General features: G+C 44.6%; 1 protein-coding gene across 1 annotated transcript in view; it reads left to right on the top strand.

The window, feature by feature from the left end:
- The window catches only part of LOC129862504 (partitioning defective 6 homolog alpha-like), a 39779-nt gene that overhangs the window by 11406 nt on the left and 11462 nt on the right, over positions 1-16911 (top strand). The window lies entirely within an intron of this gene.

Raw genomic sequence — 16911 nt, 5'->3', positions numbered from 1 at the left:
TTGTTTTGTTTGTTTGCTTAATTCAGTTGGAAATGTTAATCTGGAAATAGGAGAATGGCTGCTATTGTTCCCAGTTTTAGAATACCATCCTGTTTGTAAAAAAAAGAAATCCCATTATTATGCTTCTTTATTAGCCATGTCGAGCTGCTTTGTGATTGCTACAGGAAGGTATCGATGACTCAATTAGCACTTTACATAATTATCCGTCAGGCTCACGATGTTATCCAGGTCAGTAGAGATAGATGGGTATTGTAGTTAACCATCTCTATTTTGTGACTAAACTTAACAAAAAGAAGAAGAAATTATATTACCAAACCAAGATAAATGACAAAATACAATGGAAAAAAGCTTTAGAGTACCTTAAATTATATCTTGGCCAGAAACCCCAATTCATCTCCATCGTTCATTGAAGTTAATGGTCATTTATAACAAAACCTTTTGATATTGCCAGTAATTTCAATGACTATTTCACTAGTAAAGTGGAAAAACTCTAAAGTGAAATGACAACATTGAACAGTGAACCATCGTATTTTTGTATAAAAGATCTAATAATGAAAGAGACGAATTGCTGTTTTGAATTTATTGCAGTTAGTGTGGGAGAGGTGGAAAAACTATTGTTATTCATCAATATTGATAAGTCACCATGTCACGCCCTGACCTTAGAGATCCTTTTTATGTCTCTATTTTGGTTTGGTAAGGGCGTGAGTTGGGGTTGGCATTCTATGTTTTGTGTTTCTATGATTTTCTATTTCTATGTTTTGGCTGGGTATGGTTCTCAATTATGGACAGCTGACTATCGTTGTCTCTGATTGGGAACCATACTTAGATAGCTCTTTTTTCCACCTGTGTTTGTGGGAAGCTGACTTTTGTTTAGGGCACATAGCCTGTAGCTTCACGGTTTGTTTTTGTAGTGTTTGTTGTTTTTGTTCGGCGTCATTTTTATTCATTTAAGAAAATGGGGGGGGGGGGGGGGTACTGTCACGCCCTGACCTTAGAGATCCTTTTTATGTCTCTATTTTGGTTTGGTCAGGGCGGGAATTCTATGTTTTGTGTTTCTATGATTTTCTATTTCTATGTTTTGGCCAGGTATGGTTCTCAATCAGGGAACCAATCAGGAAGCTATCAGTGTTTTGTTTTGGTCATTGTGTTTTTTTGTGGACCCCAGGAAGAATAGCTGCTTCTGCAAAAGTTAATGGGGATCCAAATAAACAAATATGTGCTCAGCTGTGTATAGAGAGGCGAGAGGAGATGTGCCCTGTAGTTCAACCCCCCTCTGTGTGGTCGCTGAAGCTCTAACGGTTTAGTGTGCTATGTGTCAGTCAGAATAGAGATAGACAGTGCAGCTTAATGCTTCTCTATCCATGGCTCTCTGTGGGAGTGACTCCTGCTGCATCAGCACCAGGCCCTGCTCTGCCTGTCATGGCTGGGGAGCACAGTGCCTTGCTGGAGCCTGAGATGAGGTCAACACATGTGGCGATGGAACTGGGTGCAATAACTGGATGGAGAGAGACTAGGGTGGATGTATAGAGTGACAGAGGCTGCAATAGTAGATTTAAGGGAAGAGCAATAGTAATGCCATTTGTGAGGTACCGTGAGTGGGTTGTTGGGGGCCGGGGGAGTGAAGCTCAGAGGGTGCCTTCCATTCAGCACAGACCAGGAGAGCAACGAATGCAGCTAATGAGATCTAGTCTCCCCTGTGGTCCTGGAAGAAGGCTTCAAGAGAGAAACTCAGATGTGAAGAGATGAAAAGTGAGAAATTGAAATAGAAAGCGAATGAGAGAAAGAGACTGCATTATGAAGTTCATAGTAATGTGCCTTTTTCCATTTCATCTTCCTGTTTTCTCCCTGTTCTCATCTACACCATATGCAGTATATGTTTGGAAGAAAGGCCTATTTGAATAACAAAGCCATACCTTGTACAGTGAATGTCTTTCTGTATACAGTGCTATGAAAAAGAATTTGCCTCCTTTCTAATTTTCTCTACTGTTGCATTTTTTTGATTCTGTATGTTATCAGATCGTCAGCCAAAACCTAATATTAGATAAAGGGAACCTGAGTGAACAAATAACACAACATTTACATATTTCTCTTATTTCATTAAAAAATGCAACACCCAATGCCCATGTGTGAAAAAGTAATTGCCCCCTTACACTCATTAACTGGTTGTGTCACCTTTTAGTTGCAATGACTCCAAACGCTTCCTGTAGTTGTTGATCAGTCTCTCACGTCGCTGTGGAGGAATTGTGGCCCACTCTTCCATGCAGCACTGCTTTAACTCAGCAACGTTTGTGGGGTTTCAAGAATGAACTGCTAGTTTCAAGTCCTGCCACATCATCTTAATTGGGATTACGTCTGGACTTTGACTAGGCCATTCCAAAACTCTTTTGCGATTTTCATGTAACTTGATTGTGTGTTTTGAATCATTGTCTTGCTGCATGACCCAGTTGCGCTTCAGTTCACATACGGAGGGCCTGACGTTCTCCTGTAGAATTCTGATACAGACCAGAATTCATGGTTCCTTCTATTAAGGCAAGTTGTCCAGGTCCTGAGGGAGAAAAACATCCCCAAACCATCACACTACCACCATGCTTGACCGTTGGTGTAAGGTTCTTACTGTGGAACACAGTGTTTGTTTTTCGCCAGGCATAATGGGACCCATGTTGTCCAAAAAGTTATACTTTTGAATCATCTGTCCATAGAACATTCTTCCAGGAGTCTTGAGGATCATCCAGGTGCCTTTTGTCAAATATGAGTCAACTTTTGGGATGAGATGTGTCCCATTCATGTCTGGTGAAAAACAACTACAGGAAGCATTTGTTTGGAGTCATTGCAGCTAAAGGTGGCACAACCAGTTATTGAGGGTAAGGGAGCAATTACCTTTTCACACAGGGGAATTGGGTGTTGCATAATTTCATAAAATAAACTTAATTCAATAAATAAAACAAGTATAAATGTAAATACATTTTTATTCAGGTTCCCTTAATCTAATATTAAGTTTTGGTTGAAGATCTAATAACATTCAGTGTGAAAAATCTGCAAAAATAGAGAAAATCAGAAAGGGGAAAATACTTTTTCACGGCACTGTATAAAGAGGAAGCCAGCATCCATGTATGCTCCAGGAGATCCAGCACACATGCTAATTACTCATTAGCTGAAAAAGCCTCCTTGCTTTACAGACAAAGCTCTGATCAATAATTTGAATGGCTCTGGAGGCAAACGCAATCAGATTTTCTTTGCTCTATTTGTTCACCCAGCGGGAGTTGTTCTGTTTTGCTGCAACCGACTGACAACAGAGCTACTTCCCCTGTTTTCATGGGGATGCTCTTCAGAGCCCTGAACAGCTGAACACCTATCAGGCTTTAAACGGGCTATGTACAGTATGTGGCTATAGATCAAATTACATTTTATTTGTCACATACACGTGTTTAGCAGATGTTATTGTGGGTGTAGTGAAATGCTTGTGTTTCTAGCTCAAACAGTGCAGTAATATCTAACAAGTAATATCTAACAATACACACAATCTAAAGTAAGGAATTGAATTAGGAATATATAAATATTAGGATGAGCAATGTCAGAGTGGCATAGACTAAGATACACTGTATCTGTAAAAGTTTGTGAGGGTTTTAGGTACCAAGACAAATTTCTTTAGCCTCCAGTCAGGAAGTCCAGGACCCAGTTGCACATGGCGGGGTTCAGACCCAGGGCCTCAAGCTTAATGATGAGCTTGGAGGGTACTATGGTATTGAATGCTGAGCTATAGTCAATGAACAGCATTCTTACATTGGTATTCCTTTTGTCTAGATGGGATTGTGCAGTGTGATGGCAATGGCATCGTCTGTGGATCTATTGGGGCGGTAAGCAAATTGAAGTGGGTCTAGGGTGTCCGGTAAGGTGGAGGTGATATGATCCTATCTAAGCACTTCATGATGACAGAAGTGTGCTACGGAGCGATAGTGATTTAGTTGAGGGTTTGAGGGTTAACACGCTTAAATGTCTTACTCACGTCGGCCACGGAGAAGGAGAGCCCACAGTCCTTGGTAGCGGGCCGCGTCGGTGGCACTGTGTTATCCTCCAAGTGGCCAAAGAAGGTGTTTAGCTTGTCCGGAAGCAAGACTTCGGTGTCTGCGACGTGACTGGTTTTCCCTTAGAGTTCTTAGGAAACTATGCATTATTTTTGTTTTTTTATGTGTTCTTTTTTCCAAATGTTACCCCAGGAAATCTTAAGTATTTTTACATACAGCCGGGAAGAACTATTGGATATAAGAGCAACGTCAACTTACCAACATTACGACTAGGAATACAACTTTCCTGACCACCACCCAGGACAATGGAGCTAATTCCAGTAGGCGATCCAAAACAACGACGCCGCAGAAGGGGCAGACGAAGTGGCCACCTGGCCAGGCTCCGTAGACGGGCACAACGCACACCGCTCCCGAATATACTACTAGCCAATGTCCAGTCTCTTGACAACAACGTATACAAAATTCGAGCAAGGGTTGCCTTCTAGAGAGACATCAGAGATTGTAACGTTCTCTGTTTCACGGAAACATGGCTCTCTCGGGATATGTTGTCAGAATCGGTTCAGCCACCGGGCTTCTCCATGCTGCGCGCCGACAGAGATTAACACCTCTCTGGGAAAAGGAAGGGCGAGGGTGTATGCTTTATGATTAACGACTCATGGTGTAATCATATCAACATACAGGAACTCAAGTCCTTCTGCTCACCCGATCTAGAATTCTACAATCAAGTGCCGGCCATTTTACATTCCAAGAGAATTCTCGTAAGTTACAGTCACAGCTGTGTACATTCCCCCTCAAGCAGACACCAAGATGGCCATCAAGGAACTTCACTGGACTATATGCAATTTGGAAACCATACATCCTGAGGCTGCATTTATTGTACCTGGGGATTTTAACAAAGCAAATTTGAGAACAAGTTTACCTAAATTTTTCCATCATATTGATTGCGCTACACGCATGCGCAATACCCTCATCCACTGCTACTCTAACTTCCGCGGTGCATACAAAGCCCTCCCCCGCCCTCCCTTCGGCAAATCCGGCCACAACGCCATGTTGCTCCTTCCGTCTTATAGGCAGAAACTCAAACAGGATGTATCAGTAATGAGAACCATTCAACGCTTGTCCGACCAATCGGAAGCCACGCTCAAGATTGTTTTGATCGCGCGTACTGGAATATGTTCCCGGTCAGCCTCAGAGAACAACATCAACTTATACGCTGACTCGGTGAGTGCATTTTTAAAGAAGTGCATTGGAGATGTGGTACCCACTGTGACTATTAAACCTACCCTAACCAGAAGCCGTGGATGGATGAAAAGCGCGATCCACCGCATTTAACCATGGAAAGAGGTCTGGGAATATGTCTGAATATAAACAGTGTAGCTATTCCCTCCGTAAGGCAATCAAACAAGCGAAGTGCCAGTACAGGGACAAGGTGGAGTTGCAATTCAACGACTCAGACACAAGACGTATGTGGCAGGGTCTACAGGAAATCACGTATTACAAAAAGAAATCCAGCCACGTCACGGACACCGATGTCACGCTTCCAGACAAGCTAAACACCTTCTTTGCCCGCTTTGAGGATAATAAGCGGCCTGCTAACAAGGAATGGCTGACGTGAGTAAAACATTTAAACCTGTTAACTCTCGCAAGGCTGCTGACCCAGATGGCATCCCTAGCCGCGTCCTCGGAGCATGTGCAGACCAGCTGGCTGGTGTGTTCACGGACATATTAAATCGCTCCCTATCCCAGTCTTTTGTCCCCACATGCTTCAAGATGGCTATCATTGTTCCTGTAGCCAAGAAGTCAAAGATAACTGAACTAAATTACTACCGCCCCGTAGCACTCACTTCTGTCATCATGAAGGGCTTTGAGAGACTAGTCAAGGATCATATCACCTCCACCTTACCGGCCACCATAGAACCACTTCAGTTTGCATACCGACCAAACAGGTCCACAGACGACGCAATCGCCATCATTCTTCACACTACCCTATCCCATCTGGACAAAAGGAATACCTATGTAAGAATGCTGTTCATTGACTAGAGCTCAGCATTCAACATCATAGTACCCTCCAAGCTCATTATCAAGCTGGAGGCCCTGGGTCTCAACCCCGCCCTGTGCAACTGGGTGTTGAACTTTCTGACGGGCCGCCCCCAGGTGGTGACAGTAGGAATCAACATCTCCACTTTGCTGACCCTCAGTACAGATAAAACACGTTGGCATGATAACACCAGAGTACAAAAACTGTCACAAAAAAAGGTAAACATTGGGGCTTAAAATAGTGTTTTTCAGAGAAGTGTTTAGAGTGTTGAAATACGTATAGAAATGTAACGTTAGTATGCACAAGGGTGCGTGCTCAGCCCCCTCCTGTACACCCTGTTCACCCATGACTGCGTGGCCATGCACGTCTCCAACTCACTCATCAAGTTTGCAGACGACACAACAGTAGTGGGCTTGATTACCAACAACGACGAGACAGCCTACAGGGAGGAGGTGGGGGCACTCGGAGTGTGGTGTCAGGAAAACAACCTCTCACTCAACATCCACAAAACAAAGGAGATGATCTTGGACTTCAGGAAATAGCTGAGGGAGCACCCCCCCTATCCACATCAAAGGGACAGCAGTGGAGAAGGTGGAAAGTTTTAAGTTCCTCGGCATACACATCACAGACAAACTGAAGTTGTCCACTCACACAGACAGGAGGTTGAAGAAATTTGGCTTGTCACCCAAAACCCTGACAAACTTTTACAGATGCACAATCGAGAGCATCCTGTCGAGCTGTATCGCCGACTGGTACGGCAACTGCACCGCCCTCAACCAAAAGGCTCTCCAGAGAGTTGTGCTGTCTGCACAACGCATCAGCGGTGGCAAACTACCTGCCCTCCATGACACCTACAGCACCCGATGTCAAAGGAAGGCCAAAAGGATCATCAAGGACATCAACCACCTGAGCCACTGCCTGTTCACACCGCTACCATCCAGAAGGCGAGGTCAGTACAGGTGCATCAAAGCTGGGACCGAGAGACTGAAAAACAGCTTCTATCTCAAGGCCATCAGACTGCTAAACAGCAATCACTAACTCAGAGAGGCTGCTGCCTATTATGAGACCCAATCACTGGCCACTTTAAGGAATGGAGGCACTTTATACAATGCACTCTAAATAATGGCACTTCAATAATGTTTACATATCTTACATTACTCATATAACGTATATACTGTATTTTATACCATCTATTGCACCCTGCCTATGCCGCTCAGCCATCACTCATCCATATACTTACATGTTCATATTCTCATTCAACCCTTTAGATTTGTGTGTATTAGGTAGTTGTTGGGGAATTGTTAGATTACTTGTTAGATATTACTGCACTGTCGGAACTAGAAGCACAAGCATTTCGCTACACTTGCATTAACATCTGCTAACGTTTTGCCTGTTTGATTGCCTTACGGAGGGAATAGCTACACTGTTTGTATTCAGCCATATTCCCAGTCACCTTGCCATGGTTAAATGCGATGGTTCGCGCTTTCAGTTTTCCACTTACTAACCGTATGGTAAATGCAGTTTAATTTAGGAGCCTGTATTCCTTGCCCTTCTGCAATACTACTGCATGTGCTGCTGTTTTCCCCTCTCCCTTTTAAGAGTGGGAGAATGTACTACGTGAGTAGTGAAAATCTTCATGAGTTACACCTGGAAGCAGTGGTGGAAAAAGTACCCAATTGTCATACTTGAGTAAGAGTAAAGATACTTTAATAGAAAATGACTCAAGTAAAAGTCACCCAGTAAAATCCTATTTGAGTTAAAGTATTTGGTTTTAAATATACTTAAGTATCAGAAGTAAATGTAATTGCTAAAATATACTTAAATATCAAAAGTAAAACATTACTTATATTAAGCAAACCAGATGGCACCATTTTCTAGTTTTTTATTTATTTACGGATAGCACGCTCCAACACGCACACTTTGTTTTGTTCTTTTTTTTTGTGAGTCCACCAGATCAGAGGCAGTAGGAATGACCAGGGATGTTATCTTAATAAGTGTGTGAATTAGACCATTTTCCTGTCCTGCTAACTATTCAAAATGTATGGAAAAAAAAATGTATGGAGTAAAAAGTACAGAATTTTCTTTTGGAATGTAGTGAAGTAAAAGTACAGATACCCCTACTTAAGTGGTACTTATATAATTTTTTTTACTTAAGTACTTTGCACCACTGCCTGGAAGTATTCTCATTTTCTATTTAAAGGAGAATTAGAAAGCAGCTCTCTCACTCTCTCACTCTTTCTATGTCGCTCTCTCTCTTTCTTTCCCTGCTCTCTCTAGCATTGGCCAATATCTGTTAGCTTTGGCTTTCTCAGAGGATATATTTAATAAAACCATGAGGGGAACAGAAATGCACATTTCCAGAGAGGGCTTATCACTGTCAGTGACAGACGTACCCGTTCAGGGCCTGGCGCTACGTGATTACAGCTTTATCTTCTCCATGGAAGGAATGTTATTTTTCCACAGTAATGGCTTTTCATATTTCTCATTTGTTTTCAAGTGAGAACAAATCAGTAGAGCAGTACTCTTCATTCATTTGAACTGGTCTTGACTTCCAGTCAACCACATTTCCCTCAACTCTTACTCTCTTCTTTCATCTCTAGAGACCATCTATTTAAGGAGACTATTGATCCTTGCCATAAAGTACAGTACACATGGCATATTTGAGTTATAACCTCAGAGGACTATGGACAATCAAATCAGATGGTGAGTCAACATGGGGGTGAAGTTTCTGTCAGTGCTATCTTAATGTAAAGGTTGTAGTGATGCTAACAGACTGTAAGTAGTGGTGATGCTAGTCTAAGACCACGCCTAAGAAACTGGTCAATCGCTCTGACCAACACAACTGGCCAGTCTGGCTATTGAAGGCCCAATAAGCTGCTGTCCAGAGACTGACTCTTATCTAACCTCCCCCCAGAGGCTGCTACAGGACAGAGATTTGGTCCATTGACACATTACTGTCATGATGGACACATTGTGCTGTCGGAGCCATTTAAAGCCTCTGACCAGATCCTCCCTCCTCCACTCTCCCTCTGTGGGACATTAATATCATAGAGTGCTGGTCCACTGAAACACTGATGAGATTGATGGGGCTTTTAGCATGAGCTCATCTCACAGAGTGGCCATTGAGAGGCTGGCTAATGTGATTCTACAGCAGATGAGATTCAGCGCTCGCCTCCATCCTCACCCAGAATCCCAGCACAAAACACCTATGGTGTCTGTCAGCCCAGTGAGTCCACTAGCCCATCCTTGCCATTCTCAACTAGCTAGCTACCATGTCTGTCCTCAATCTCCTTGTACAGTCATAAGAAGCCAGTAGCAAAGGTCTATGGAATTAGCTGGGCAATAGCTGGCAGTCCGAGAAGCATGGATTAGTGAACATAATATATATTTTGTGATTGCTAAATCTACTTCCTTGAAGATTTATTTCAGTAGACTGCTTTACAAGCTGGGGTTTATTCGGCTAATTCACATCGACTGAGAGGACGCAGGAAAAGGGGGGATAGAGATATAAAGAGGGAGAAGGGAAAAGAGGGAAGAAAAGGTTTCAATGTTAGCTAGAGGAGATCTTGCTGGATGTGTCTTCAGGGCCCTCTCTGGAGAGAGTGAGCAGGGAGAAGAGAACCCTTTCTTCCCCTCATTTCCCCTCTCCCTACTCACTCTCTCCAGAGAGGGCCCTGAAGACACATCCAGGAAGATCTCCTCTAGCTAACATTGAAAGTCAACCTCCCGTCTCCCTTACCTGCACAAACACAACCACACACTACAACTAAGTTCAAAACAATTTGCACATTCAAACCGTGCTCCAATGTAGTCATGCAGGAGTGCTTTAGGTAGTCTATCAGAGGTGTTACTGTGGGTCGGCATGCTGGTGTAAAGCCCATTGGCTGTGCTGCTGTTTTTAGCAGAGTAGGAGAGATTCCCTTATGTTCATCCAGCACACGCACAACTGAGGCTGCATCAGCTGCTCAGTACCTCGAGGAGACACTCTGTGTGTGTGTGTGTGTGTGTGTGTGTGTGTGTGTGTGTGTGTGTGTGTGTGTGTGTGTGTGTGTGTGTGTGTGTGTGTGTGTGTGTGTGTGTGTGTGTGTGTGTGTGTGCCTGAGAATGCATTTGAGTTATGTATAGGACTGGGAGGAAGACAGAGAGCGAATGTATTTATGATGTGGCTGTAGGAGACATTCCCCCAATCCTGCTGTGTCTTTGCTCTTTACACACTTAATTGCATGATAGCATCTCCACTGTCGTTACAGATGGAGTGAAATCAAATATTCCGAGGTTTGGAGATTGAAAGATAGAAGGTAATATCAGGAAAGCAGAGGAGAGGAGCGAGAGAGAAGGGAATGCGGAAAGTAGGCAGAGTGTGTACCTGGGCAGGGTTCTCTGTAATGTACCTGGGCAGGGTTCTCTGTAATGCGCCTGGGCAGGGTTCTCTGTAATGTGCCTGGGCAGGGTTCTCTGTAATGTACCTGGGCAGGGTTCTCTGTAATGTACCTGGTCAGGGTTCTCTGTAATGCACCTGGGCAGGGTTCTCTCTAATGCACCTGGGCAGGGTTCTCTGTAATGTACCTGGGCAGGGTTCTCTGTAATGTACCTGGGCAGGGTTCTCTGTAATGCACCTGGGCAGGGTTCTCTGTAATGCACCTGGGCAGGGTTCTCTGTAATGCACCTGGGCAGGGTTCTCTGTAATGTACCTGGGCAGGGTTCTCTGTAATGTACCTGGGCAGGGTTCTCTGTAATGTACCTGGGCAGGGTTCTCTGTAATGTACCTGGGCAGGGTTCTCTGTAATGTACCTGGGCAGGGTTCTCTGTAATGTGCCTGGGCAGGGTTCTCTGTAATGTGCCTGGGCAGGGTTCTCTGTAATGTGCCTGGGCAGGGTTCTCTGTAATGTGCCTGGGCAGGGTTCTCTGTAATGTGCCTGGGCAGGGTTCTCTGTAATGTACCTGGGCAGGGTTCTCTGTAATGTACCTGGGCAGGGTTCTCTGTAATGTACCTGGGCAGGGTTCTCTGTAATGTACCTGGGCAGGGTTCTCTGTAATGTACCTGGGCAGGGTTCTCTGTAATGTGCCTGGGCAGGGTTCTCTGTAATGTGCCTGGGCAGGGTTCTCTGTAATGTGCCTGGGCAGGGTTCTCTGTAATGTGCCTGGGCAGGGTTCTCTGTAATGTGCCTGGGCAGGGTTCTCTGTAATGTGCCTGGGCAGGTTTCTCTGTTATGTGCCTGGGCAGGGTTTTGCATGCCATATCAGATCAGAAGATCACCCACTGTTACTTAGGGCAGCCTCTGAATGTCTTCTCTAGCCAAGTCATTCTCCATGTATTTCAGCCTCTGAGATTTCTGAGAGCTGCTGTGATTTCTTGTTTCTGTGAAACAGCCAGCCTGGTGCGTTGCTTGTTTGTTACATTTTTGTGTCTCTAGAGGCTGGGGAAGGAGTGGAGGCACTGGCAGGAATGTACTGGCATGCAGCGGGTACACTGGAGGCGTGGAAACAGGATGTTACCAACCACAGGTTGGCGTGGTAGGTGGGTAGATGCCCAATGCCACTGAGGGTCAATAGGTTGTCAGCGGTGTGAATACAGGGCAGTATGACCATGGGCTGTTGACCAGTTGCCTGGGCAATATTGACTAGTTGATATAGAGGTGCAGTTACCAAGTTGATTTTAACATTAACAATCGAGCAACTGTAAACCACTTTGTAGTGTAAAAGAGTAAAGTAGAGTTTTCAATTTCCAGTTTCCCACTCAGATTTACAAGATGAAATTCCTTCCACATACGGCATGACTGTTTTTGGTCTTATTTCAGTGGTTTGTGATCCGACCTTCAATCTAAGTGCCAGTGGTTTACTGAGCATCACATATATAGCAGGACAGTCATTTTCAGATGTGTTTCTTTCCAGAGACTAGCAGTATGGATGTGTAAAAACAGCACCCACAAATAGAAACAGAGGCTAGAGGAGGAGAGGGCCTTTGAAGGGGCAGTTGTGAGTCTGAGCGTGCTGCCTGCTGAGGTCAGAGAGAAGGTGTGGGCATTGTTTGAGGGTTTTAAGAATGCTTGCTGGTATTGGCAGCTGTCTACAGTCCATTTTTGGATTCTGAATGGAATGTGTACGTATGTACACTACAGTACACCTACCACGAGGATGACTCAGCTCATATTGATGGTGACATCATACTGTCTTATGATCCAGCTCAGTGTTTACACTGTCACATACACATGAAACAGCAGACTGTAAGGGAATAGGCAGCAGCAGGTGGTACAGAAGACAAGAATAGAATGTTGCCAAAATGACAAAGGAACATGGAACTAATGAGAAGTTTCAACTGTAAACATCCCTTTACCTGTTCCCAAACACAGGGGGGAGAGGATCATCTATATTAATGATGCCGTGTTTGAGACTGTATTGTGAAAGCTATAGTTCTCCATCCTCCAGTTTCCAGAGGTTCTTAGTGTGATCAGGGTTAGTCCTGTCAGGGTGGGGAGGATATAGAGCAGAGGGGTTTATATAGAGAGCGGCTAGACCAGGTCCCAGTGTTTGTGGTGTATGGAGTGGGTCCCCCTTGTGTCTGTGCCCCAGTAATAATCCTGGGATGGGATAAGAGCTGCCCTCAATTTGAAAGGGTAATCCAAGACAAGCCCCATTAGTTACGTCTCACTGATCAGTACACACATACACACACACAGGTACGTGGTCTACTGTTGATCCGGCCTCCCGTGCAGCACGTGATTGCTGATCTGATCTGCTGCTCCACTAATAAACTATGTTGTCATCCAGTGTCTTTCAATCAGAATAGAAGTGTTTTGTGTGTTGATACTGTGTTGCCTGTATTCGTTTATATAATATATGATTCATATGCCTATCACATTATTTAAAATATCAGAATTGGTCCAAAAAATATATATTAGGCACGCCAACAAATTAGGCAAGAATTAAGAGTAGAGAAAGTGATTGTGTCAATCAGAAATTATATCAAATGTTTTACCATTGATGTACAGTCACAATCACCATGGTTTGTCGAAGTGTGCTATACATTTCACATTTCATTAAAACAATGTCAATGAGCGTCATCACTCTTTCCTTTGCAGTACCTCAAACTGTCGTGATTACCAGCTGAGATAAACTTTTCTGACTTGATTTTCCTCCTGGCTCAGAGTTTGTCTGAGCACTATCTTAAGATCATCCTAAAACCTACTCTGAGCTGGGAGGTTTCTTTTGTTTTAGAGGCAATCTGGAGTTGCTACATCCATTTTTAGAATGTACCCATTAATGCTTGAAAAACACAACTTGTAAATATCTCGTGAAACACAATATAGCCTCAAAACATGGTTGGAACTATAATGTTGATATCATGGATGGTCAGTCCTTGCATCCATAGCTCTGCCTATGAATTTGAGAGTGGTTGTACATCTCCAGCCCCATCCCTCAGCTTTTTACTGAAACTTGGACAGGGAGGACACTATCATTTTTTTCAACTGCTGATTGCCACTTTTAAACAGGTTTGAACAGGATTGCTAGGAACTTTTCTGAGATGCTTTGTGGATACAGGCCCTGACCAGGAAAAAACTCTAAAGTACTAGAGTTTTTCCTAGTTAGATCACAGGATTAATATAACTCCTGGATCCTATATATGATCTTTATTTGGAGAACATTTTTAAAGATGTTCCTATCTGAACATTGATGAACAACAGAGCTCAGCTGTTGGAATGTTGCTCCAGGAATAGTTTATTCTTGGAGCAGCGCTGCAATGCGGACAGTGGCCAGACGTTGTAAGGGGATCCAGGAGATGTGGTGCCAAAGAGATGCCTCCACAGTACTCTGATCTGCTTCCTGCTGGCAGCATCAGGTGTCCATCACTCAAACCCCCTACCCTGGAGGACGGGGGCTTCCTGGTTCTGCCAGGCCATGCTTTCCATTCCACTGCCTGGCCTGCTCACTCTGGAATAATTCATGTGAAAGGATGCCTGGGCCTGCATGACAGCCAGGGTAGGACAATGAGCTCAGAGTGGGACCCGTGTTCATGGTGATGATCGTTTTCATAATCTAGAATGAAGGAGACAAGAACAATGAGGGTGAGGAAGAAACAACCCACCAGCATGGCTGGTGTCAGGGCAAGAGGGAGTAGTAGTGCTATGTTTGCCCCGAAGGCAGGACTCGCCCAGTCAGATTTATGTGATGTGACGGAACAGTTACTAAGTCATTGGACCATTGCTGTCTGTGATTAGAGCGTGAAATCAGCTAGCTGTTTCCTCAAAGGAAACCAGACAGCTAAATAGTGCTAAACTCAACACTACTTATCCCAGCTGTGGTGGGTTCTCACTCAATACAGAGTAGTGCCAACTGGTCCTAAACAACAGAAAAAAGGCTAACGGTGCTGCAGAAAAATGCATGAGATTTTTAGTATTTGTATATATGGTCAGAAATAAGCGACTAGATTTCAGTAGCCTTACAACACCTGCAGCCAGCCAGTCAGTCAGTCAGTGAGATATGTTATTCTGTAATAACCTGTCATTGTGATGTATAGCTAGTCAATAAGCTGTTCCACTCTGCAATAACACAGCATTATGAAGTGCAAACTCACAACCAATAAGCTGTTCCACTGCAATAACACAGTACGGAGGTGTAACTCCACTGTCAATAAGCTATCATATTCTGCAATAGCATGTCTGTCTGAAGTATAGACAAGAAGGCATTGTATCAAAATGGAGGCAAACTAAACCAGTTCAAATGCCCTTTTCACCCTATTTTATTTGAAAGAGACAGCATAACCTGCTTATGGCTGAGCAGAGAGACGGATGTTGACTCCATACCCATAGATACTTAATACACACCTCTCTGTGTAGCTTTCCTTGGGAGACCAACCCCCTCCCCCAGGTCCTGAGGACAGGGACACAGTGAATTCTCTGGGGACACCCTCCCAGGTTAGTATGGATGGCAGCACAGAGGGATCTGCCACTATAGGCTAGACAAGGGCAGGATGCAAATTGATGGGTCTCTCTGTGTCTCTGTGTCTCTTTCTCTCACACTCCCACTCTCTCAACCCCTCTGCTCCTTGTCCTCTGTGTGTGAGAGTCAGAGAAGCTCTTGGGGAAGTGGGGTAAAGCAGCATTTCTATAGGATCCAGTGGGAGAGGTTTGAGATGTCTAAAAGGTCTGAGAGGATCAGCAGTGTCTATGCCTGAAGGCTGCAGACGACTAGCTGTATTATAGTTATTTCCAATTGTGGTAGAGTCATGAATACTATAAGCCCATCTCTCCACTGCTGGCTTCACTGCAGTGTCCTCCCCTAAGACCCAGTGCTACTGAACCCACCCACCTCAGCCCTTCTCAGTGGTTCAATCTAGTGACTGCCTTGTCTTAATTTTCACATGCAGCAATCTCACCTTTATAATAATACCAGCTTTGTTGCAAATAATGATTGTATTAAACTCAACATGCTCAAGGATATGTAAGATGTCAGCGGTTATTCAGAAGTGAATTGGCCTCCTGACGCTGGTTATTAACAGGTATTTACTCTCTCCTGTGCTGCAGTAACGTAATGCAGTGTATAACATGAGTCAGGTGATTCATGGAGTAGCCTACAGAGATCACATGATCTAGAGAGGAGGGTAGTTGATTCATTTGATATAGTGAGGGAAGTACAGGGGGAATACGTTGCTAGGAGATCAGAGCAGTTTGTTCTGGAATGTGTTGGAGACTCCCACAACCCCTCACCACAGGGCAAAGATTTTCCAAGCTGTCTGTGTATAATACAGGCTCTGCATACAGGTATACCTAGAAATATGTACATTTTTTAATGTGTGTTTGTTCTTTCCTTTGTAAGATAAGTGGGAGTATAGATGGTTCCTCCTTACATCGGCACTAATGCAGGCACACACACACACTTAGACATTTACACAAGGGAGACAGTATCTCTGTAGCTAGCCACTCTGCACATTAGCCTCTGATCTCACTCACCATTAAACCACATTATAGCCCAGTTGGTCAATAATACAGCTCAGCCCAGTAGAAGAACGCATAGATCACACAGACCCCAGGGCTGGCAATGCTTACACTGTGTACCGATACAACCACACAGACCCCAGGGCTGGCAATGCTTACACTGTGTACCGATACAACCACACAGACCCCTGGGCTGGCAATGCTTACACTGTGTACCGATACAACCACACAGACCCCTGGGCTGGCAATGCTTACACTGTGTACCGATACAACCACACAGACCCCTGGGCTGGCAATGCTTACACTGTGTACCGATACAACCACACAGACCCCTGGGCTGGCAATGCTTACACTGTGTACCGATACAACCACACAGACCCCTGGGCTGGCAATGCTTACACTGTGTACCGATACAACCACACAGACCCCTGGGCTGGCAATGCTTACACTGTGTACCGATACAACCACACAGACCCCTGGGCTGGCAATGCTTACACTGTGTACCGATACAACCACACAGACCCCTGGGCTGGCAATGCTTACACTGTGTACCGATACAACCACACAGACCCCTGGGCTGGCAATGCTTACACTGTGTACCGATACAACCACACAGACCCCTGGGCTGGCAATGCTTACACTGTGTACCGATACAACCACACAGACCCCTGGGCTGGCAATGCTTACACTGTGTACCGATACAACCACACAGACCCCTGGGCTGGCAATGCTTACACTGTGTACCGATACAACCACACAGACCCCTGGGCTGGCAATGCTTACACTGTGTACCGATACAACCACACAGACCCCTGGGCTGGCAATGCTTACACTGTGTACCGATACAACCACACAGACCCCTGGGCTGGCAATGCTTACACTGTGTACCGATACAACCACACAGACCCCTGGGCTGGCA

This window comes from Salvelinus fontinalis, chromosome 9 (genome assembly GCF_029448725.1).
Source record: "Salvelinus fontinalis isolate EN_2023a chromosome 9, ASM2944872v1, whole genome shotgun sequence".
Classification (NCBI taxonomy): Eukaryota; Metazoa; Chordata; class Actinopteri; order Salmoniformes; family Salmonidae; genus Salvelinus; species Salvelinus fontinalis.
The sequence above is the reverse complement of the archived record's forward strand: the minus strand, read 5'-3'. Positions and strand labels throughout refer to the sequence as shown.